The 24,019-nt window shown below is 40.3% G+C and overlaps 1 long non-coding RNA gene across 1 annotated transcript; it reads left to right on the top strand.

Moving 5' to 3' along the window:
* Positions 1-16,158: 16,158 nt before the first annotated feature.
* LOC139827444 (uncharacterized) lies at positions 16,159-22,764 on the top strand. The gene is made up of 4 exons (XR_011737982.1): positions 16,159-16,542; positions 16,771-16,847; positions 16,931-17,059; positions 21,293-22,764. It is a non-coding gene; the product is annotated as an uncharacterized lncRNA (long non-coding RNA).
* The last annotated feature ends 1,255 nt before the right edge of the window (positions 22,765-24,019 follow it).

The following is a 24,019-nucleotide window of genomic DNA, read 5'->3' as shown; positions in this document are numbered from 1 at the left end:
TGATAACTACACTGTCTCTGGTGACAGCAACTTGCTGTAGGGAAACCATACAGCAGGATTAAAACTAGTGAAGCTGTGCAGGTATGTTTTCAGCACATCTCTGTATGTCAGGAAGAAGAATCCTTCTAGCAACCGTGTAAGACTGGAAAAAGAGTCAAAGGCAGGAATCATTGTATTTGCCAGGAGGGTTAAATTCATACAATTTGAGTTTACTCTGAGTTTCACAAGTTATTCGGTCTGTGAAAGGGCTGCAATGATGGCTGCATCTTCAGAGATGCTCAAAGTGCATTTTTCTCTCACACTTAAGCTCTAAAACTGGCAGAGTATCATCTATATTATTTATTTAAATAATCTTCTTCCTTAGCCAAAGCAGCTGACTTTACAGTTCCTACAGAATGAAGAAACTGTAACAGTGACAGGCATCTGGTCTCTTACACACAAACCCATGTAGGAGTTCTTAATTTTCAATCAATGATGCTGCATTCATTAGCTAGTTCACTAACGACTTTGTTTTTCCTAATATATTAAATATTAATTGTGTGATTACCGCAAAAATACTATTTTGTGTATCACACATTTCCACACCTTTTCCATTCATTTATGTGATGTTTATATGGCATAAAGACTGATTTGGAACTGTATAATTTTAATAGATTAGTTTTCATCTATTTATTAAACAAACAATCATCACTACTGATTTATCCATAAAAGGCTTAAAGTGCAGCACTGTCCTTGTTTTGCAAAGAACTCTCACCAGACACAGAGGAAAGCTACATATTTTTAATTACTACTAAATTTTATAACTATATTTTTCTACCTTGATGCTTGATGATATCTAGATCTTCATTACAGGAGTTAAAATCTGGAATAGCTCCAGTGACTTTTACTAAATTATTCATGTCTGGACATAAACAGGAAAACATTCTAAACTATGATTTCTGCCATAATAAGTTCTTTATTTAACTCCCTATAATTTTCGCTAGTCCATTATCTGTGAGATTGATGCTTTGTACTTTTTTTTAATATTCCTCATATACAAAGGAAAACAATATGCTTCATTCTAAATTATCATAATTTTACATGATGAAAAGGAAGGAAATTACTAAGTTTACGAGAAAAAGCCAGAAAACCAAACCTTAATAGACACGATGCCTTTATGTGTATGTGATAGTTTTTTCTTCTTGAAGAGAGACAGACAGGTTGGTTGCCTTTGAAGGTACATTAAGCCATAAGCAGTCACAGCTACAAAACTTTGCATTTGTTTTCCTACTAGCTTAGCTAGTAGTAAAGTTGTGTATTTAAAAGCACAGTAGTTTGGTTCAGTTCCATTAAAATCTGATTACACTCAGAGGAAAAGATCTCTGCTAGTAAGTACCTACTAGTCTAGTTGCTTCAAATCTGGTCTTTGTGAGTCTTCTGCTTTGCAAAATAGTGGGGCATCAGTTCTGGAGGGCAAATCTCAGTGTATTTATTATCCTGTTAATCAAAAAGCCTCATCTTGTCTGTAGCAACCTTCATTAGAGGCTAAAGAGGGTTGCTGCAACAGCCTTCAGGGGCACATCACAAGCGTGTATAAGGCAAGATTGCAGCAAAACTTCACGTAGGCAGACGGAGCTGTAGCCAACCTCCTCTGAGCAGAGCTTCCCTTCTCTTCAGCACACCCACTCACGCTTTCTTCCTCCTGCAACACAAGCTTCAGAGATTTTTTCTTAAAAAGTGTTACAATGGCCTGACATGAACAGGGGTCTCTAACTTCAAGGTCAGCCAGTGCCCAGAGCTGCCCTTTGTGCCACGTTACCAAAGAACTAGAGACATTTGGTCTAGCAGAGCAAGGCTCTTCAAGGACAAATAGCTCTTTGGTGATAAACTCAGGCTGGTTAGAGACATTTGGGCAGCTAACCCAGCACACCTGTAGCTAGTTTTCAGCTTTCACATCTCTGTGGTCTTGTTCAGATGAGCCACATGAGTGCTGGTGCCAGCTGAGCGGAGGAGGAGATGAGACTTATCTTCTAAGCAAAGAGCAGATTGACACTAGACAAAACTGATCATGGGATCTAAATGTCAACATGGGGTGGCAGAGTACCCGAATGTCTGCAGTGTGCTTATCCTCACCCATAACTAATACTGTATGATAGACTTGTTTTTGTTAAACTATGACCTCCTGCAATTGCTTTTTCCTCTACCCAAATAAATTCTGAACTGGTAACTAATCATCTCAGCCAGATCTGATGGAGCAGCAGCTACCTCAGAGAGACAGTTGCTGAAAACACCAGGAAAAGCATCTGGAGAGACAATACTTAAAAACCTAAAGCCATGAGTTAAGAAATAAAGTAGTATTAAGAAGAAAGTAACTTGAATTGAAATATTCCATCAGAGAAATCACTTTGAAGAACTGAACAATAAGTGAACAATAAATTCATTGTTCATTCTAAGGGAAAAGATTTTACTGAAGGTCTTCTAATTTTTCCTATTTTTTTTTCTGCATCTTGAAATTTTCCCAGCCTGTTTTCTAAAAGAACTCTCAGGTTTTCCTGCTAACACATGCCACTAACAGGATCTCACTCATTTTTGTGCTGAAATCAAAGAACATCATTTGTAGCTTGTTAAATGCACATAGCGGAGATTTCGACATTGTCTACAGTAAGACTATATAATATCTTAATGTGTTTACTGTTACGTTTACACAATGTATTACCCTGCTATGAAGATGATTATAGAACACAAAGATTTTTACTTGGAATGAAAGCTATCTCTTGATCTCAGTCAATTAGAGTAAGTTTCCCAATTCAGGAGCATGTACTGCCGTGGTGAAGGTTCAGAGAAGTTCAATTTCACAAAGCTAAAAAAAAAAATAAATAAATATAAAAATAAAAGCCCCTCACCTGTTTTTGAATACTCTTGCAAGTTCTTAACCCTTTAGAAAAATATTGCTTGAAGCTATTCCTTGTACTGTTTATTCCATCCCATCCCATACAGGATAAAGGCTATGCTTTGTTGTCTTGGTCCATTAATTAGAGATTCTTTCAGAGGAAATTACAGATTTCTTCCTGCCTCAGTCTTTCCCGTCAGCTGTGGGTCAGTAATACGTGTTCAGGCTCTCCTTCTGTCAATGAATCAACACATAAGAAGGGTTTACATCTAGTCTTGGAAGCTGAGATACAAGGGTAGATGTATAAGATGAAAAATACTACATAAAATGCCTCTTAATTTGGACAAATGTTTGGATTGATACAAAACAAATGTTTTATTCTGGTTTTGGATATTTTAAAATTTCCTTTAAAATGAGGAAATTTTGATGTACAGTTTGACATGCTTTTTTTTTTAAGTATTGAATTATTTTTTTCCCTTTTTTTTCAGAGATTTTGCCTGTTCTTTCTTTCTTTTTTGGCAAGCTGAACCGTTTGATGAATTGAAACAATTTAACAAACTGTTGTGATCACTCAAAGGCTTCTTATTTCAGAGTAAAAAAATCACACAGACAAAATGCTGTGTGGCAGAATCTCCATTAATCAGACTTGTGTGGAGTATATTCCTCCCTCTCTCCCTCCATTCCTCTGTCCCTCTCTCCCTTCCTCCATTGCCTCTAGATATTCTTCTGATGAATCTTTTATCTGCAAACTGAGATACAGTCAACCCCTAGATTTCCTTAAGGCCCTCTGCCTCTTTTATTTTTCTTTTCAAGTGGGATGAAATAGTCCTGGGATTCTGGCAAGTTAGCACAATTTACTAAAACCTTCTGTACCATTTACCTTTTAAATTCTAGATATAATAAAAAATGTCCAAACTTGGAAAGAGATGCTACTGCACTGCTACCTGGGATCAAATCGTAAGTGTTGGCTATATTCTTAGAAAACCAGTTCTCCCCAAACCTGCAGTCCCTTGCAGAAGCCTGGCCCTCTGAGGGGATGAATTTCTGACCACAAAAAGTGAGCAGGTGGGGAAAGGCGTGCCCTGTGGCGGAGAGAAAGGGCAGCAACGTATGCTCATCCCCCGGCCAAGGGTTCCTGTCACAGGTGTGTGGGTGGGGATGAGGTATGTGGAACAAACACAGCCTTGGCATCCCCTACCCTGCCTCACAGCTCTTGTTTCTACCCTCATTTTCCCTTTTGTGAGCCCAGCTTGCACCCATGCTACGCTCCCCTCCATTTCCTTTCCAGCACATTGGAAATCCTCTCTCTCCTCCATCCCTCAGCTGACCCGGGAGCACCCTAATTCTCCATTTTGTTGCTCCTAAATCGCTCAGCAACCCCGTGTCTGTCCCACTGACCGCCTGCTCAGCTCTCTGGCACATCACGTCCCAATCCTCCTCCTCCCCAGATGTCGCAGAGAGGAGCACAGGCTGCTGCCAGGGAACAGCAGCCACGGGATGGTCTCAGAGAGTCCTGGAGATGATACATTCATCAAAGATGGAAACTTTGGACCTTCTGAAGTCAAATTCTTTTGTTCTTGCCACACTCAACATCTTTTCCAATTTGCTTTAAAAAAATATTAGCTGAAGAGTGCTGACGTGAATAAGCTGAAAAACACAGCTTTCATTTTCTTTAGAGAACACTCAAAAATACCTCTCCCATTTTGTCAATCAGAACAGTTGAAAAGTGCTCATGGTGACCCTTAGTATTAAAGCACTGTTGGACTTCTTTCTCTGAAGTGTTTTTTAAGCCACAAAGGGGAAAAAAAAAATAGGCAAGAAAGAGAAGTAGAGATATTAGAGGTGTTTAACCCAGGAGACCGCAGAACACTGACAGCTTCGCTAGGCAGACAAAAGGCATCGCTGCATGGCAGGTGCAGGCTGGGAACACTAGATGGTCCCTGTGATCCAGTTTTACACTTTAGAGCACTCTGTAGTTGAGACAGCAAATACAATTCTGGCATGGCCTTGCCGCCAAGGGGAAAAAAACAATGTTGGCCATCGGAAGTTACCACCCAGAACCACATCAAGAACTGCAAAAGCAACCATGATGGCTTTCTCAGCCTTTAAAACTAGGGAGCGACGTGGCACTCTCAGTCTCCCAAACGGAGCAGCGCAGTCCTTTGGAAAGTTCCTCAAAACAAGCCAGAAGTTTTTCTCTGAATTTGGTTACACCCTGTAATACAGAGTGGTTGTTATACTGAAAAAGACTAGATGAAAAAGAGAAGTAAAAATAAAGTAGAGAGGTTTCGAAAATAATGATATGATGCTTTTTTTTCTGCACTCAGATGACAAGTTTGAGGTTGTACTGCAGAGTAAGGGCTTATTAAAGAAAGCAGCAGTTCCTCATCTTATTTTTAGAATTAAAACTCTGGAATTTGTGAAACAATCGTTTGAGCTTAATTTATTAAAGAAATAGCCTTTGGGTCATATTTTCAAGTCAGATTTATTTGTGGAGGTCCCACTTAAGGTTTAGAACATATTTTTTTCTGCTATCATCAGTTCTTTACCGTGTGAGAAGTTAGAAAATATGGTTATTTTTCAAAGCTATAGTCCTTACAATAGTCAGATACATTTTCCATTCAAATCCATGCTCTAACTCAGTTGCATTAAATTACTTTAAAGGGTCAGTGAGGGTGTCCTAAGTCAACCTTTACTGAAACTTTCTGGGTATGCTAAAGTGAGTCCTGTCAAAGCTAAATGGGTCATCGTCAAAATTAAAGGAAAAATGTCAGGCAGGAGGAGCTTGGAGAGAGGTGGAAAGGTTGCTGCCTTGCTACTGAGGAAGTGAAGGAGCCAGAAGCTGTAATTTTTTACATGGATCCAGCTGACATTATCAGTAAATAAAATGGCTATGAAAGCACATCCACCCTTTGTTTGAGAGTGAGGGGAGTCAGGAAGTGAAAACAAATACTTTCTATATGTTGTGAGTACCAAGACCTCAGAGCAGGGTGAAAACTGCTGCCAGCCCCTGCAGCCTGTCCCTCCCCTGCTGTCCTGCCTCCCTGTCTGCCTGTGTCCCCCCTGCACCAAACCAACCCCCCACCACCATGGACACGCTGGTGCTCCTGTGCCTGAAAAGGAGGAGGCCTGGGCACCAGCCATGTGAGCTGGCTCCAAAATTTTGCATTTCTTCAGATGCAGACTGTGGCCAACGTGGATGAGTTTGGCGCAGGCATCACAGCCAGCCTCGCCTGGAAAGAGCCGCACTCTTTTGCCACAGCGTCCATGGCCTCACGGACAGTCAGCACAGTGATCCCATCTTGGACATCTGCACTGCACACCTCACCCAAAGGTGGTGGGTACCTTGAGCAGGATAGGTATCAATGACAGCTGAGGTTTCCTAATAAATAACAGGAAGTTCTCTTTTAATGTAGGAAAGGAAAAAGTGCTCTGGTCTGTATTACACCTCCACATACTGGAGAACTGGAGAATACATGCCACCCCTTGAATAACCTATCCTCACAAAAAGCAGTCACAAAGAGAACATACATCTTCAGATGACAATTTTGGTTGTATTACACAAGGGGTTTTTATGTTGCAGACCTGAAACAGTGACCTGTTCTTTCTCTGCCATAGCTCTTCCCCTGACTATTTTCTCTCACACTACCTGCAACTCTCTTCAGCAGAAGACTTCTCTGCACACTGCTCATGCCTTCCAACAGCTCATTGGTCTCCTTTGCTAATGAGGTGTGTTTCACACCTTCCTTCTCTGTATCATGCCTCCATTATCACACCCTGCTAAGGGTAATTCTTGGCCCTCCAGGTTTATTTATTTTCCATCCTCATGTTGATTTCTCATGTCTGCCTTGCCCTAGTCCTGGCTGCCCTGGTATTAAACATCTGTGATTTCTCATCATCATCCAGAAAACAGGTAGAAGGCACAACACCCTGCACATCCTGGTCGAAGGTGGTTTGGTTACTCTGTAAGTTGTCCCCACTGCCTGTTGGGTAGGAGCCTAGGAAGGCTGGGGAGAAAACACATATAAACTACGTAGGTTGGATCCAGAACAGGAAGGAAGATGATGAACTACAACCGAAGCTCAGGTGGTACATTTCAGAAAAAGCATGCAAGCCAGACAAGGTCAAACAACCATTAGTATTTATTATGATTGGCAAGTGTTTACATACACATATCAAGTCTTTATCCAGGAAATCTACATTTGATGTGTAAGTGCGCTGCTATCTGCAGCTATTTAGGACATACAAATGTTACGGCGCAAATACACTTTCTTACGCATGATGCCTAGGAAAACACAGACGGTTTTATGTGTATCTGTAAGTATTGTTTCTCTGCCAGAGAAATTGCTAGAGAATGTGGTTGTAGGAAGAGAGGTAGAGATGGAGCAGCAGCATGAAAGTCAGAGCAGGAGACCTGGGCTCCATCCTGGGAAGTGCTTACCACAAGAGGAGAGGGTGATGAACAGTCTAAGCACAGGAACAGCACGGAACAGGAGGATGTTCAGCACCCTTCAACCTACTTTGCAACAGGAGCAGTAGCAGGAGCAGACAGAGGACCAAAAGGACCAGAAAAGAAGGGTGCCACATACCAGAAGCTGCCACAGGCTTCGCAACCTGAACTTAGATGTTGCCTCCAGCTGTGCACTCCCAGGACATTACAGCTATTAGTCCCCAGGAGACACATACCTGCATCTCTGTATTGCAATGACCTGGTTTTAATGGCATTTTCTTTCTATCAGCTGTCAGTATTTTATCTGGAAATTAATGTGTGGATGTTCAATGGAAATTTGTTGAATGCTGAAAGGCCTAGGGGTTGTAATATTTGCAGAGTGCTATCCAGCATCTGAGAGGACTCAGTGCACTATACCATTCCACTGGTCCTATCAGATGAACTGCCTTGCCTCATGATGGCATGGGGTTAAAATAATGGAGTAGCATTTGCATTAATGAAATTTGGCCAGATTACAAATGAATCCAAAAATTACTTAAAGAATCAGTTCATCAGTTGATGTTGAAAATCAGCAAAAGTTTCATTGTAGTTAAATATAAATAAAAGGCAAAATATCATTTTATGATCTGTGGCAAAGGCTCAACTAGAAACTTATTTGAGTAGTAATATTTTGTAGCAGTATACTAGACATATCAAGATGCTTTATGAATATGTCCCTGGTTTTATAGGTGAAGAAACGTTAGGCGTGGGAAATTTTGGTGACCTTTTCTAGAATCTAGACTTGACAGACTGCTTTTGCATCCTCACTTGCCCCAAGGGTCATACCAGTAACAAAGCACAGATGTTTAGGTTATTAGCTGTATTTGCAGTGTGTAACTTAGATGCTTGCAAACTCTGGATCATTTCACCAGTGCTGCCATTCTGTGGCTTCTTTGGCCTATTTGCTCATTCCCATCCTTCAGCTCTTGCAGGTAAAACTCCAGTGGAGGTCAGCAGGGTCATCTTCTAAGGAAGAACAGCAGCTGCAGTCCTGAATCAGAGAATCACAGAATATTAGGGATTGGAAGGGACCTCAGAAGGTCATCCAGTCCAATCCCCCTGCCGGAGCAGGAACACCTAGATGAGGCTACACAGAAATCTGTCCAGGCGGGTTTTGAATGTCTCCAAAATAGGAGACTCAACCACCCCCCTGGGCAGCCTGTTCCAGTGTTCTGTTACCCTCACTGAGAAGAAATTTCTTCTCAAATCTAAGTGGAACTTCTTGTGTTCCAATTTGAACCCATTACCCCTTGTCCTACTGTTGGTTGTCATCGAGAAGAGCCTGGTTCCATCCTGGTGACACTCACCCTTTATATATTTGTAAACGTTAATAAGGTCACCCCTCAGTCTCCTCTTCTCCAAACTGAAGAGACCCAGCTCCTTCAGCCTTTCCTCATAAGAGAGATGTTCCACTCCTGAACAATAAATTAGCTTAGATGATCTCTCAGATTTCCCAAAACTCACAAAAATTATAAAGATAAATGTAAAAATTTGAGGCAGGCATATTATTAGAAGAGTAAAGAGAAGAGTTTTAGGAAGTAGCTGTTCTTTTAAGGTGTTCTTGAAGCACAGAGAGAAATGAAAAATGCTAGGGATGATTTAGGATTAATGAAAGCCATCAGACTTTAGAGGGAAGGTGATGGAGGCCTCTGAGTCTCTATCTGGTAACTTCCCTTCTGGCACATTCTGGGGGAGCTGATTTGATGATATCTGATGGTATCTGAGTCAGTGTTCCCATTACCACTGGTTAAGATCATTAACTGGATGCTGTCTGAGGCCTTAGCACTGTTCTAAAGTCAGAGAGATGAAGACTGCTACAGAGATACTCTGGCCAACTTCCCAGGAGCAGCTCTGTAATGTGGCTGCTTTTCCCCAATACTGGCCTCCACATTTTTCCAGGATTTTCTCTTCCCTTCCACCGCCTACTCTCCTCAGTTTGGGTTCTGTTATCTCTATTATATGCTCTCTCACTTTCTTACTTTCCTCAAGCATTTATTTAGTTGTAGATTGTATTCATCAGCTGCCCGGGGAATTTCATCCAGCTCTCTTCCTCCTTTCTTCGTGGGAGCCTAAGGCATGTAGTACCTCTTCTAGGAGTGGATCCATTTGGTACGGGTGTCCCACTTCTCCAGTGGAAAAGGCATCAGCCTCTTTCGTATGTGAGTGCTTCCTAAGGTAGTTTACCCCAGCTGCAAAGAGATGTGACCTGGGGTAAGGATGGAGGAACAGCTGTAGGAGGATTTTGGAGCAGAGAGGTCACATAATTCCACCAACCATGGCAGGAATCTTTTAAGAAAACTAAGTGGTTCTAAATCTCAAGTTCATTTAAGCCTGAGAAGCAAATTCTGGTTATGTTAGACCAACATGGGTCCCTGATAAAGATATCCTGTTGGCTTTATCTTCCCAGAAAAAACCTAAGCACATATATCTAGAGTGCTGGGTGCTTCTGATTTTCACTGCTGCAGGGATATCCTACAGAGACAATTTGATGCTTTGAAACATCTCTCCTTCCCTCTACCTGATTTTGCCCTTTCTCATAATTTCTGAGAAAATTCTGCCATTATTCAGTTTTATGTTTTCCTGTTTTGTTGGTTTGAGGTTTTTTGTTTATGTTTGGTTTGGGTTGGTTGGTTTTTTTTTTTTTGTGGTGGTGGTGGACATTTTTTGGTTTTTGTGGGGTTTTTTTGTTGTTGTTTTTGTTTGTTTGTGGGGTTTTGTGGGTTTTTTTGTGTTTTGTTTGTTTGTTGTTTGGTTGGTTGTTTTTCCCACAGCCTGATGATACTTCCAGAGTTGCATTGAAAGGCACCTGCATCTGATAGCACATTATCAATTCTCCCCGTGTATTTGCCAAACTATTACACAATTCTTCCTTCTTGGCATGTTCTTAAATAGCCACCAAACATCCTGAAGAATTTAACCCCCATTCTGACAAAACTTCAGTAGGCTGGAGGGCTCTGTTATGCTTCCACACCACACTAACAAACTCCTGACATAATATTCTCAGCACAGACTGATGCCCCACAGCCATCCACAGTCCCCTCCCACTCTGCTTTTCCAATAAGATTTCCAAGCACTCTGAGATTCCTATGCACATTACATGCATTGCTCACTTTAGTATGCAGCACATACATTTTTTTGTGATGAGACTAAGCCAAAAGAACAAACAGTAACAATTAAAAACGCTTTTAGTGCAACAGAACTCCCACACAAAAACTTTTACAAAGATTTGTGATTATGGGCCAGGCTGACTCCCAAGGCATCCAAGACATCTTTCACCTTGGGTAAACTGAACTTTATCAAGCTGTATATCAATTAATCAGCAGGGTTTATCAGCACTGGGATACAATCTAACTTTCCCAAATATATTGTCTATGAGATTAGGGGCTAAGGGAGGAATGTGAAATGGTGCAAAAAAAATGTTCCTGCCACACAGTTCAAGCTGAAACTGTTCAAGGCTGAAGATGTGGGAAATCACTACAGCTTCAGCATGATAAATGCTCATTTTAAACTTTATTCCTGAAAGTCTCTCTCTTTGCCTGGTAAAAGCGGAGCTGTGAGAAGAATCGCTTAAGCCAATCGCTTTGTGAAAAGGGATAAAACCCCTGACACAGAACGTGCTTCTCTGTGGCCTTGCCATGGCTCGCCTCCACGTAGTGTCCACGTAGTCAGTGGGCTGTGCACAAGAAAAAAAAGGGAAAAAAGGGGGGAGAAGAGAAGATGGGCAGAGGGAGGAGCCCAACTAAGCACTTACTGGGCTGCATGATTTTTCTTCACTCTGTTTGAAGGACAGTTCTATAATACAGGCAGAAAACGCGGCGTGAAGCAGGACTAACTCCTCTCCGTGATCCCCACTTCCCTCCAGCACAGTTGCATAGCCATGGGCTCTGCTGAGTAATCCCATCTCCTGAGACAAGACAGCTGGGAAGGAGGGGAAAAATACACATTCCTCTCCAGGATGAGGACCATTAAAAGAATAATGATTTTTCTGTTAAGAAAAGGGGAAAAAAGAATGACTGCCTGTTGCTGTTGTGGCAAACTTTTTCCACAGACACACAGCCAGCCTGCTGCTACTGCATGAAACAAAAATGTTTGAAGAAACAAAGTGCACACACGTTTAGTTTAATGAAAAGCTGCAAGTCTGGAGGAACTGCTTTCTCCCACTGCTTCCTTAGCCGTGTACTCCCTTGCAAGTGATTACAGGCTTGCAGCAGAGGTGTTTTCATTGGGAAAGGTCCCAGCAGACTGATTGGGTGGGCCTTTACCCTTTGAATAAATGCCAAATCCAGCAGTCTAGTAAGGAGGAAATTTTTTAAAAATCTCTCCTGCTACAAGCCTAAAACAACAAAAACTGGAGTAGACATCATGAAGGTAGAACTGGCCAGATTCAGGAGGGAAGGTAGTTGTAACCAAGATTTCTCTCAACTGCCCTCCTCCTCCGAAAGCTCTTCCTTCTTACAAAAGTCAAATCTATTTTGCAGGGGTCTGTTTCTTTTGCATTCAGCAAAGTTTTTCCCAGCATCATCTGTGCAACAGAGGGTCCGCGGGAGCTCAGAGGAAGGGAATGTGGCACCCGCTCCCTCTCCATTCTGCTGCTGTATCTTTCCTTAAAGCCACTGTCAGCTTTCTCTGCTGTGTGCCTCTTGCTAGGGAATGGTGAAAAGAAAATATGAGTGGTTAACTAAGCAGCAGCTGAGGAGTTTTGGAAGGAAAAGGCTGACTGCATATTCAAAATGTGGTAAACTGCAATAATTAGCAGCAAAATTATTTGTAATTTAATATTCTACTCTGATTCTAGACACTCTGACAGCACAGGAAATGTTCTGGACAATCAGTTGACCTGTTTCTGGTACAGTCATTATTTCAACCTTGAACAATTTATTTAGACAGCATGGCCTTCCTGCTTCTTGCCCAGATAATTAATTTTGAATGGAGAAGAAACCAGTTCACCAATCTTCCTGTGAAGGTTCAGTGTTTACTGTCAAAGATGCATTTCTTTTCCTAATATCTTTAAATACAGTCACCTCTGGAAATGAGACTGTTCCATAGTCTTTTCAGTAGGGACCAGTACAAAGCAGACATATACCCACATGATTATAGGTATGGACCCTCATGTATTTATAGGACTTTGCAAATACCTAGGACATGCTCTCATAAAAATTGTATTTCTCAGTTGTTTTTTTCTTAGCACTTCAGACAAAGGTCATTCTGGCTGTCAGTACATACTTGTTGGAATAGGGGCCAAAATAACAAGATAAATAATTGTCACAGAGAATCTGCAAGTAAAATTCAAGGATGTCATATAAGTCAAACATCCTTACAACCAGAATCGAGGGACACAGTCCTTGATTCTTGTGTGCCTGGAAGGAAAAATCAGAGCACATTTGCTCCGTTCTTACTTTAGTTTCAGACTATTGGACTAAGAAGTAGCCACTCCTTAGAAAAAGGCAGAAGTAGGAGCATGAAATAGAGCTATTATTCTCTTTTTCACATTTCCTGCTTTGCCACTAGTTTTCATTTCGCTCTGCCAGAGAAGCTGGAGGAGAATACCTTGCTCTTAACATCTGCTTCAGTTAGATTCACCTGCCTTTTTTCCATCTCTTTTGCTTTCCATCTATTATTGTTGATCTTAAGGCTCACCTAAAACCTGAATATTTAAATAACATTTAAAATATTTGGATGTATACTCTCCATATATGGAGAGAGAGAATCAAAAGACAGCCTTCCTGAGCACACTTTTAAAAAAAAGTTGATAAAAGAATTCAGTCTGCCGTCCTTCCTATTATTTGTGACTAATTACCTGCTATTTTAAATCAGTAAAGGGAACCCTGGTCTCACTGCAGAAGTTGTGTAACACAGGAATAAAATCTTTGGCTTGGACTTAGCAGGTTCATCCTAGGTACATACTGCATTGCCTGCTGAGGAATTAAAAAGTAGGGACTCCTTAAAGCTTCTGCTAAACTGTCTAGGAGACACTGTTACGATACAGGCACTGCACATGCATGGGTTATCCGATCTTGTTGCATGAGTGAAGCAACATGTACATTAAAATGGGTTAAATCATGGAAAGAGGCCCCTTACTCACACATGGAAGAAGAAAGATTTGAACCAGAGGGAGTTCCCCACTGCTGCCATTTTTTTGGTGAGCCTAATTGCTGTGCCTTGCACTGTGGTCCAGTGAGAGCTGAGCAGACTGGCCAGAGTCTATTTGAAATTCCCACTCTGTCATTTAGAAGAACTTTATTTGGCATGTCGAGGCTGAGGCTTGAACTCCTCTCGCCGCTCCTAAATAGTGGTTGTTACTGACAGCCACGTCACTTCTATCTCAGCTTGCATTTTTTCATTTCAGATAATTCCCTGTCATCTTCATCCCACAGATCATTATTTTGCTTCAGCAAAGCACTGAGGACAGATTTTCCATGTAGGTCTGCTTGCATTAGACAAAAGTCACTTCTCTAAATTAGATGTTGGATTGATTTTGCATTTGATATTGCTTTACAGTCATTGCAGTAACTTCTGTGCTAAACAGTCTATAGTCTATGCTAGACTGACACTGAAGGCAGACCGTTCTGGAACTTCTATACGGAGCACTGATATGCACAATGAATGCACATAAACCAGGAGACAAACTATCTTCCCAGGCTATAGTTATAGTTATTTTAAAGCTGTGAAATATGAAGATATTGCACAGACTTTCAAACTCTGTTCCTTTGTGAAAGGCTAAACTCACAGTATAGCAAAGTCAGGTATTCTGGCAGTATTTCACTTTCTATATTTCTGCCAATAGCTGAATGTAATTACTGTTACATTTATGGAAATATCTAACTGGAGGAGCTACATATGAATTTCATCAGTTTCATATAAAATGAAATAAATGCGGAGATGTTGGGCTATAGAGAGAATGCAGAGAAGTTTAAAACATAAAGATTTGCATGATTGCCTGTGGGTTTCATTTCTTTCCCTCTCCAGTTTAAATGGATTGTAGCATGCCTGGAAAATGCAAGATTGTAGCTGGGGAAAATAAACTCCTCTGTCTATCTACAGTGAAGTCAGAGGTCCCTCCCATACTGCAAGAGATGAAGTCACTCTGGCAGAAAAAGTGCAGAACTTTTCAAAAGTGACGAGAGTGAACTGCATCCCCACTCGCACAGTGTCTCTGGCAGTAGCCTTGTGCAAGGAGCACTAGGAGGAGACATCTTGCTCATTCAGCTTTAATCCAAAAATCAGCTGCATCATCTAATTTCCCCTCCCTTCAGAAGGTGGAATAGCTTGTGCAGAGCTCCACAGCCACGGTCCTACTACCTTCTAGAGAGGTTTTTTGCAACTTCTTTCTGTTAAGGTCATATTTCTATAGACTCCCTCTCATTCCCTGTTCATCTGGTGTATCTTCACTGTGTGAAAGTATATGCCTCAGTAGTACCATATTTTGTGGGAAGAACAGTCCTTACCATTTTATTATTCAGGGAATTATAGTTACTAATGGAAGATCACTGCACAATGACATGTATGGTAATACAGAATCCTCTGATCTGAGATCTACAGGAAAAATAACATACAGGATATGTTCCTGTGATGGCCTGAAAAGCCTCTAATTGCGTAATGCTCATAGGCCTTCCTGTATCCGTGTTCACAGTCTGTCCTATAGCTGAGTCTCTGCCTTTTTATTAGTCTCCACATTTCTCCTCTGCTTGGTTCACAGTGATGCCATTACCTCCAGCGAAGGGAACAAGGCAAATAGAAGCAGTTTAATTCAATTTCATTTGCAGTATTAGTGCTCTAAAGGACAGCTACTTGATGAAGAAAATCCTAATGAAGGTGCATCTCCCTGTGGATTTAGGGTAGGACAGATCATACTTCCTTGTCATTTATAATTTCAGTAGAACTAAAGCAGACTGTGAACACAATTATATGATTTCCCTTGGTGGCTTGAGTTATATTTATCAAGAGACAACTATTTAAGGTAGTGAGCCAATACAAACAGTGAAGTGCTAATGTCTTAACATTGATTTTACCTGGATTTAAATCAGCCCTCTAGGCTAAGACTTAGTTCATACTAGAATTCAACCTGGTCATTCTGCAGGAAGCCTGGCAAATTTCTGCTCCTTGAAGCAGAAAAAACATCAGATGTGGTATAATCTTACTATCTCTTGTTTCTGTGAGAACTTACTTAAAACATGTGACTGAAGTAGTAGAAGTTACTGAGCACTAAGATCAACAGATCGACGTCAGCAAAAGGCTAACAAAAGGTTCAAGACAGGCTTTTGGCACCTTTAGGAAGTAGTGGCTGGATGTGAATCTTGGGATCCAGTACACAAAAAGTGTGGAAGTAGTACAAAAAGAAAAGGTTAATCATTCTGTAGGGAGATAGAATAGCAAAATGTACAAGATTGGACTGTAAATGATGATACTATAATGGAAACATAACATTGAAACACTCCATGTGTGTGTGAAGCATGAATCATCCATGAGAACTATCAGTGGGCCTCAGTTTCTAAAAGCTAGAGAAATATTCCACAGTCATCAGGGCTTTTTCAGGTGTTAGGTTCATGTGTACATACCTGACTTTGAAAAATCTCCAGTTAGATGAGTTGAACTCTGTCCTATGTGTTATGATGGCTTAATCTTGGGCTGAAAAAGTATTGAAAAAAATAAGTATATAGCCCAAATTTTTAATTTTGTGTCAATGGCATACTTATGGATGGAACATTATTTTCCAATAGCTTTCAAATGTTTCATTAAATCCCATGCTGAGGGTAGACTGTTGCTTATCCTGGCTTGCTATTTTGTCTTCTTCATCTTCTCTCCTCTTAAGGAGACATGAGCTGAGAAGACCTTTATTCAGCAGTGCATGTTCAGCATCAGAAAACTGGATCACATTCCCTTCAACTTTGTGCAACCAGGGAAAAAATCCCCAGGTTTAAATATGGAGGCTGCAGTGACACGTCAGCTTTCTCTGGAGACTTCACTAAAAACAACGCTCCAAATGGATTTTCAACATTGCTTTTAAAAGAGAGAGAAAGAGTGTGAGTTTAGGACGGAAAGGACTGAGACAGCTGCTGGACTCATTTCAGCCTGGCAGTACAGAAGCATAACTGAAAACAGAAGTTGCAGAATCTGGGGAAGGAAAAATGTACAAGAGAAAAGAAAACACACCGAGAGCAAAGAAGGCCTTACATTTATTACCAAGGTGTGTTTTATCATATATCTCTCGATAACGTTGAAATTCACAGTGCAAGAATAGGAAAATATTTTTACCTTAGAGTTTTGCTTTGTCAGGAGTGGCAAGGGTTTTAACAGACATCACAGTTATTACCATTCTGGTTCCCAAAATAAGAGATGCATAAGGTACTGAAGTGTAAAGGGTACTGAGAGTAAAGAGTAAAGGGAGCTACTGATTGTGTTATTGTTTTGACAGAAATTTCCCCATGCAGAAGAGATGTAATGCTCTTTCACCAAGATGGAATCGGGCAGCTGTCAGCCTCCCTGAACAAGGTAGTAAAGTGTGCTGAAGCCCTACAGGGAAAGGTAAAGCCTACCTTTTCAAGAGTCACAAAAACCCCTCTTGTATTTCACAGCAAAGTTTAATGAAATCAACAAGGTTTCCTAGTGACATCTGGACCCATCTAGTGACTCCAGAAGATAACAGCACTGCAGGAAAGGGCTTTGTCTCACCTGACTGCAGTGTACCATCCCCAGGAAAAAATGTAAGTGATAGTATAGATGAGTTGGCTCCCTTCTTCTTGGGCACTCTTCTTCATGTTTAATGTTTCAATTGGTGAAGGAAAAACTATGCTTTATTGGTATGAAAAGTTCAGAAAATTTTTTCTTCTTAGAAACAGTGACCATTAATGGGGCATAAGGGAAAAAGAATGAGCCTAAATAATATTGAAGAAGCTGCAGGATAATACTTAAAGCTTTGCAAAGTGTTCACAGTATTCGTAGTTAGACAACAAATGTCAGTCTCCTGAGGGATTATGGGTGGTCTTGCCCGAGATATGAAGGTTCCTAAAAAATCTCGTGAACATCAGGTGGGATGGAGGGAATTCAGGATTTTCTTGATATTTCTTTCTCCTTGCTTGTTTCAGTGTTTCTACTCTTCCAAATTTTAAAGGAAATTGATAGCTTTATTGTGATTTCTTAGTATTGAAAGTATTGTTATTCAGCCATCCATTAAAACATGCTTAAAGAGGAGTTAATATCTTTTATTGGTCAGGCAACAGAGCTAGAAAATTGTGCGATCTTTTGCAGTATTAAACCTGTTTCGGACCTGAATTAAGCCAGTAAATGGCAGGATAAATACAGGCTAAGGAATACAACTTAATTAGACAATTTGAAGAAAATATGATACCTGCTACCTATGGAGAAAGAGGGATGTTAGCAGGGGAAGAACTAACACAGTCTTTTACCTATAATATATGGAGCACTGGGAGAGGAAAGGAACAGATAATTGTGGAGCAATGAGGAGTTAAATACATGTGAAGGATAACAAAAATTACAATGTGCTACAAAGTCAATATCTCTGAGTCCTTGACTGTGATCGACTGTAATGTTAGGTAGTATAGTTCCATGGCTTGCCTTTCAAGGACATTTTTGTTAACCTTCCCATCATCCCCTCTCATTGACCAGAACTGACAGGTCAAAGACAGAGCACCCATTTTTTGAAAAATATTCTCCCACTGGCTGCTGGATGTTCCTGTCCTCGGTTTTCTGTCTGTTCTATTAGGACATTTTGGGCACTAGACAAAGCACATAATTCTCTAAGGAACTGCATGCATTTCAGCCATGGGTTTGCCATCAAAGACATCTTGTGTGTGCCGTATTTCCACTTGTCACTGGCACAGAGTACTCAGGTTTCGCAGAGGCACAACCGTGTCTCCGCGACTCTTCACTGCAGTCTCACAAGGGAAGGAAGCAAATCCACACAGCGGGATGCTCACCATCAAATTCAAAACACACAGATGCTTGTCAGCAAAATCCAACAGCGTCTGTATTTTTCTCTGAGGTGGATTAGTGAGGAAGTTTTACCAGCCAGCAGCAGAAAGCTCCCAGCTATGTGCCAAACCTAACAAACTTTAAATGTACTCCACTAGGTCAGCGCACTCATCTGCCCATGGTGATGAGGGAAGGTGTGATCAACATGGACCTACAGCCTGAACCTAAATGTCTTGGAGTGCAAAAGAACTACAAGCAAAGAGCACTTATGTCATCACAGCCCTGCAGCAGTAGATCTGTTGCAGTAAATAGTCCCTAAACGAAATTCCTTTCTTCATGTTTCTGTAGATTTAGAAAGCTAGTCTTCTGTATGTAGTTTGTCTTATTTTGGCCAATATTGAAAATCAGTTGGAGTTTGAAAATGTATTAGTATTTACATTTACACAACAACAACAAAAAAATTTTGCTAAAAAAGAAAAAAAAAAAAAGCTACAATCATCTTAGCTAATATGGAGACCTGTACCTCTCTTTCTCTCCCTGTCTCTGCAGTTTTTATTTAAAAAGCTCTCCTGTCTATATTACTTCTCTGATGTTCTTGAATGAAGCGCTGTAAACATTATTTTTTATTTTTCTGTGGTCATCTAGCACATTCACTTTACAGTCTTGCCAATGCGCAAACTATTTCAAAGCCACTGCAGATAGAGTCCTGGCATAGTTCATACTTTGATTCTGAGTGATAACATACTGATATCATACTGCAGCGCCATGTCAAAATAACACCCCTGGATGACTGACTAGATTTCCTTACGCTATTACAGCAGGATGCCTAGTTCGGATACAAATACCTTTGTTGTTGACTTCTACCTTTAGAGAAATTCTACCCTGGGACTTCTAAATCAACAAATGTGCTGAATATATATAGGAAAACAGGACAGGAAGAGATCACCAGGTTCAATAAGCCCACTTGCCAAAACATAAATTACAGTGTAACAGATGTCTGTTTTAGGAATATTGGTGGAACAGCCGCTCCACATGACCCTGCTAAGGAAAGCACGTCCTATTGAATTTTTAGGTTTTTTTGTTTTCAGTATCTTTGCTGAAAAAAATCTTTCAGTGTGTCAAAAGCCATATTGCTGACAAGTATATATGTGATAATCTTAAAAATAAATAAATTTAATTACTCTGTCTTTTCATTGATGAAAAACACTCCTTATTCACCTTGTGAGGTTTTCAAATGGCAGCTCCATCTCCACTGTAATTCTGCAAAACCAACTATGGTAGTAAAAGAAGACTCTACAGTATTTTGTTACTTCTTCATCACAATCTAGTCAGATCCATCTTCAGCAGTTTCTTCTCCTGTTATGTTGCATGGAGTTTCACAAAAGCTGAAGATCTCTGTAAGTTTCACTGTAATAACATGTTGCAGGTAATTGTTGGTTTCTTGGAATGCATTTGCCTCTACTTCAAGCTATAATTAAAGGAATCACATAAACTTTGGAACAGTCTTTGGAAATCTGAAAATAGGAGTTGAATTCACAAATGTTAGGGTGGAATAGGGAATGAGCGAGCCAAAATCAGCACACTACTATGCTCATTTACAATACTCTGAAAAAGGCATCCCTTTTGTCTTGGCCACCAAGAGTTATCCAAAGTGCCTTGTATATATATTGTATAGTGAGAACAACACCAGGTCCTCTCAAAAAGAGCGGAGTACATTTATTATCAAGACAGTAAAATATTGCTTGAAACTAAATGAAAGGCTACCTTCAAAGGGAGAATATTGCCATAGGGAAAACTAATTACCAGAGACAAAACCTCTTCTTCTACCTGTTCAGCAGTGTTGATCACAGACTAGGTGCTGAAGTCCACATTTAAAACCAGGCTCTGGGAGGTGTTTTGTTTTAAACAAATTAACATCTTCAGGACTGCAAAAGGATTATGTGAAATGTTTTCTGTTGACAGAGCAAAAATAAATCTTTCTCTATCCTTCCACAGTTCTTAAAATATGCTTTATTAATATTTCCCCCTCACTAAGTGCTGGTTTATATTCAGTTCAGATAAAATGTTGGCAACAATCAGTTTTACATGATGGTCTCTACAGATCTGGGAAGCTTCAGTATGAGAATAGGTATTATGACAAGGTAGGTGCAGAAAGGCAAAAGATGCAAATAGCCTGGATTGTATGATTGAGATTTTTTTTTTTTTTTAAGTTTTAGAGTCAATGTGATTTTTTCTGAATTCTCAGCAAATAAAAGCATAACCTTATTAAAGAAGAATGAAGTACTTACCTAAATTTTGATTTACAAATAACTCATCTTTTCTCTTTCTTTCATCTTCCACTCAACTCTTTCTCACTGCTTACCAGCCCATTTCCCCTCTCCTGCTGCTCTCATTTATATAGTTGGAGGACATTTTACCTTTTTTTTTTAGGGTCTAACTAATTTCCTCTCTCTCCGGCCACTCCACTGCTCTCAGGACTTGGAGGTCATCTTTGAGGTTCAAATTAGAAGCCCTGTGACATCATGATTTCTCAAGATCTCTTCGTTGCAGTTCTAAAAAAAGTCCCCTTACTTATAGATTCTTCAGAAATCTCTCAGGGTTTGGGTTGGTTTGTTTTGGGGTTTTTTTGTTTGTTTGTTTGGTTTTTTTCCCCAGTTCATTCAGTATATGGAAGCCCAGATATTCACTTTTGATCATTCTACTTCCGTTCACCACCTTCTTTACAGGATAAATCTTGCTTTTTGCATAACTTCTATATAATTAATTTTCGTTTTAATTATCCACAGTCTCTTACCAGTATCTAGAATGAAATACTCTTCCTTGTGTATCAGGCATCCTTCCCTCACACTTTAAGAATCTCTCCCAACATCTTTCTGTAAAAACAAGTTTTCTCAGAAATTTAGAGGGCTCTGTGTAATAGAAATATTCACAGAAAAAGAAAATTTATATCACTTTGTCTCAACACCTTGATTTTCTTCTCCCTTCTTTTCTATACTCTGTGACAGGTTGGAAGATTAATGACTGCTCACTGGCTTGTTCCCAGATCTACAACTTCCTTCTGAAAAGGGACAATTTAAGAGAGAAAAACAAGAATTTGAGGTGCTGAATTCCAACATCTAAGTCTTTGTTTTGACTCTGAGAAAGAACTTGGGACTGTGTATCCCGCATCACAGGGAAATGTCCAGTTACACAGAATTATTTTGGAATGTACATCTATCATTGTAGCATATTCTTCCCTTTCTTTTTCCCTTTTGCCCTGAACACTTTGCAGGGTAGTATCCAGGGTTCTTCAGTAACATTGAAAGAGGACAATAATAACTCAACTTGTCAAACATCCTTGTGTGACAGGCCTGGAGACTGAAACCCTCTGATTCTTCAGGACTGGAAAAGCAACCCCCACACCCAGTGTGCCTCATTCCCAACATTAACATCTCACCTCTGGAAAAGAGTGGGTAATCTACTGCTGGTTCTGTTGGCAAATGGACATTGTTACTTGTGGTTTACCTGTCTATCCCAGAGGAAATGGATAACTCCGCTCAAATGCAGGAATCGGTGTAATCACGCAATTATGTCATTACCAATGCCTGATTACAAAGGTTGGGATGACACCAGCAAGGTAATTCACATGAAACCATTTGCAAGATCATTTTTATTTACTCAGAGCATACTCTGTTTCCTTTGGGAAAGGTCAAAGCAGGAAGAATGATGGAATAAATGAGCATTCTGTTAATAAGATTCCTGGGTCTATCATTTACATTAATTATGTGTTTGCCTCCTTTGGGTATGCTAACAGAAATACATTAATTTCACAGAGAATTTTACCTGTATATGTAACAAGAGAAATGTTATGTGAGAAGGACTGGAAAAGAAAGTTGGAAGCTGAAAAATCTCTATAGCATACCAAGTGCATCAGCAGCAAAATGGGAAAGGTTTATGGGTTTCTCCTAGTATCCAGAAGCTCTGACATCTCTACACCTGCCTCAGGCTGCAGTTCTCCTGTTTCAGTGTCTGGAAAACCTAGTATTTTCATCCACTGTATTCAACTGCTGATGATAGCCACTGCTTTTGGTGATTTTACCGAAGAACTGAGAACAACTATTCCTAATAATTCTTTGGAAAAATACTGTGATCAGAATAACGATCATTAATGTCTGTTTACCTGTGATTCTCTTTGTCTTTGGAGGGTTACCTTGTTCACCAGTTTCTAACTGCAGTCCTGAGCTTGGTATTTTGTTTCATGTGGGTAAATAAAAGTGTACAGCAGTGGAAACAGAAATCCAGCACTCCAGAGCACGCATACAATGAGCTGACAGCAAGTCTCATTTCTCTCCTGCCTGCTCTGGGGTCACTGTATTGTGATACTTCAGGAGTCTGTGTGGAATGAATTCTTTCTATTTCTATTTTCTCAGTTGGTTATCGTATCAGGGCATGCAGAAATTCATCTTGCTTTGCCCTTTCATAAAGCCTCTGGACTCCATCATTCGTGATCCTCACTTTGAGTCACACAAAGATTTTTTCTTGCATCTCTATTTGTTGCAGATCTGACTAATGTTCATTTCTCTGGAATAGAGACTGGGCACCCTAAATGCTGTCAGTGTTCATAGATTTACTCTTATATCTGCCTGAGGGGTTCTACTCATGTAAGAAGCTTTACTGACTTCAGTGGAGTTCCTCATGGCAGAGAAGAGTCCATTGCTCTGCCATGTAGAAAGACATCTGCAGTCAGTCCCATGTGGTCAGCATTAATGAAATTTCATTCCCCTGTTTTCAGGCCTCTCACACTGCTGTACCTTCAATAACTTTTCCCATTTGAGTTTTTTCACTCACTTTGTGCTTTTTGTTAGCAAATAAGGAGAAATGTAACAAGAATAGGTTCTTACAAACCCTTTTCCCAGTGCTATTGCAGGTTGTGTTTATTTTCCTGCTGCATCTGCACCTGGCCTCAAGTAAAATCTCTTCAGTCCCAGATGCTCAATTTTTAATGGTGCTTCCAGCGGGAAGCAATAGTGTGACAGCTGACCTATTGGTCCCATCAATATTTCTGGATAAAATTGCCAAACGAAACTAAAATATTAGAGGAAACAAATGAGACATTACTATAAGCAGTTCCAAAGTTCAAATTAAAAAAGAAGTTGTAGGTTGTTAAATGAAGGAGAGCATTGAGTGAAATATACTTCTTAGGCTAAAAAATACATATGGAGATCTCAAGGCCAAAATAATACATAGGTTGATTCCTGTTAGCAACGCTTGTAGAAGGCAGAAAACCTATTTGTTCCTCTAACAGAAATGCCAGGCAAAATGCACTTATATGATTTTCCCATAATCCTTGAGGAGACACAGGGTGAAACTCAGGCCATGGGAAAGAGTCACCTGTGCTCAGGTGATCCTCCCAGCTCACCCCTGTGCGCTCCCAGGGGTTGCTGTAGGCACAGGATAAGGTGCAGGATGCTGCCTCAGCTGGTGGCTGTAGCTTCCTTTCCCTTCCTCATTCTCTAGGGTTCCTGCGAGATGAAATGGCAGAAATGGGACATCCGCATATGATCTCCTTGACTCTGCTTTGTCTTCATGATTAAAGTCCTGCAAACATTTCAAGTAGCAAATGCTTTAGACATATAGAGCTGTCATATCTACAATACTTACATTTCCACTTCTTCAACACCTCATTTCTCGTCCAAGTGTTAATTAAGAAATCTTCACAATACTTTTGTGCTTAGCCAGATGCTTGCCTGACC

This window comes from Patagioenas fasciata, chromosome 2 (assembly GCF_037038585.1).
Source record: "Patagioenas fasciata isolate bPatFas1 chromosome 2, bPatFas1.hap1, whole genome shotgun sequence".
Lineage (NCBI taxonomy): Eukaryota > Metazoa > Chordata > Aves > Columbiformes > Columbidae > Patagioenas > Patagioenas fasciata.
This window is presented reverse-complemented; position numbering and strand designations above follow the sequence as displayed.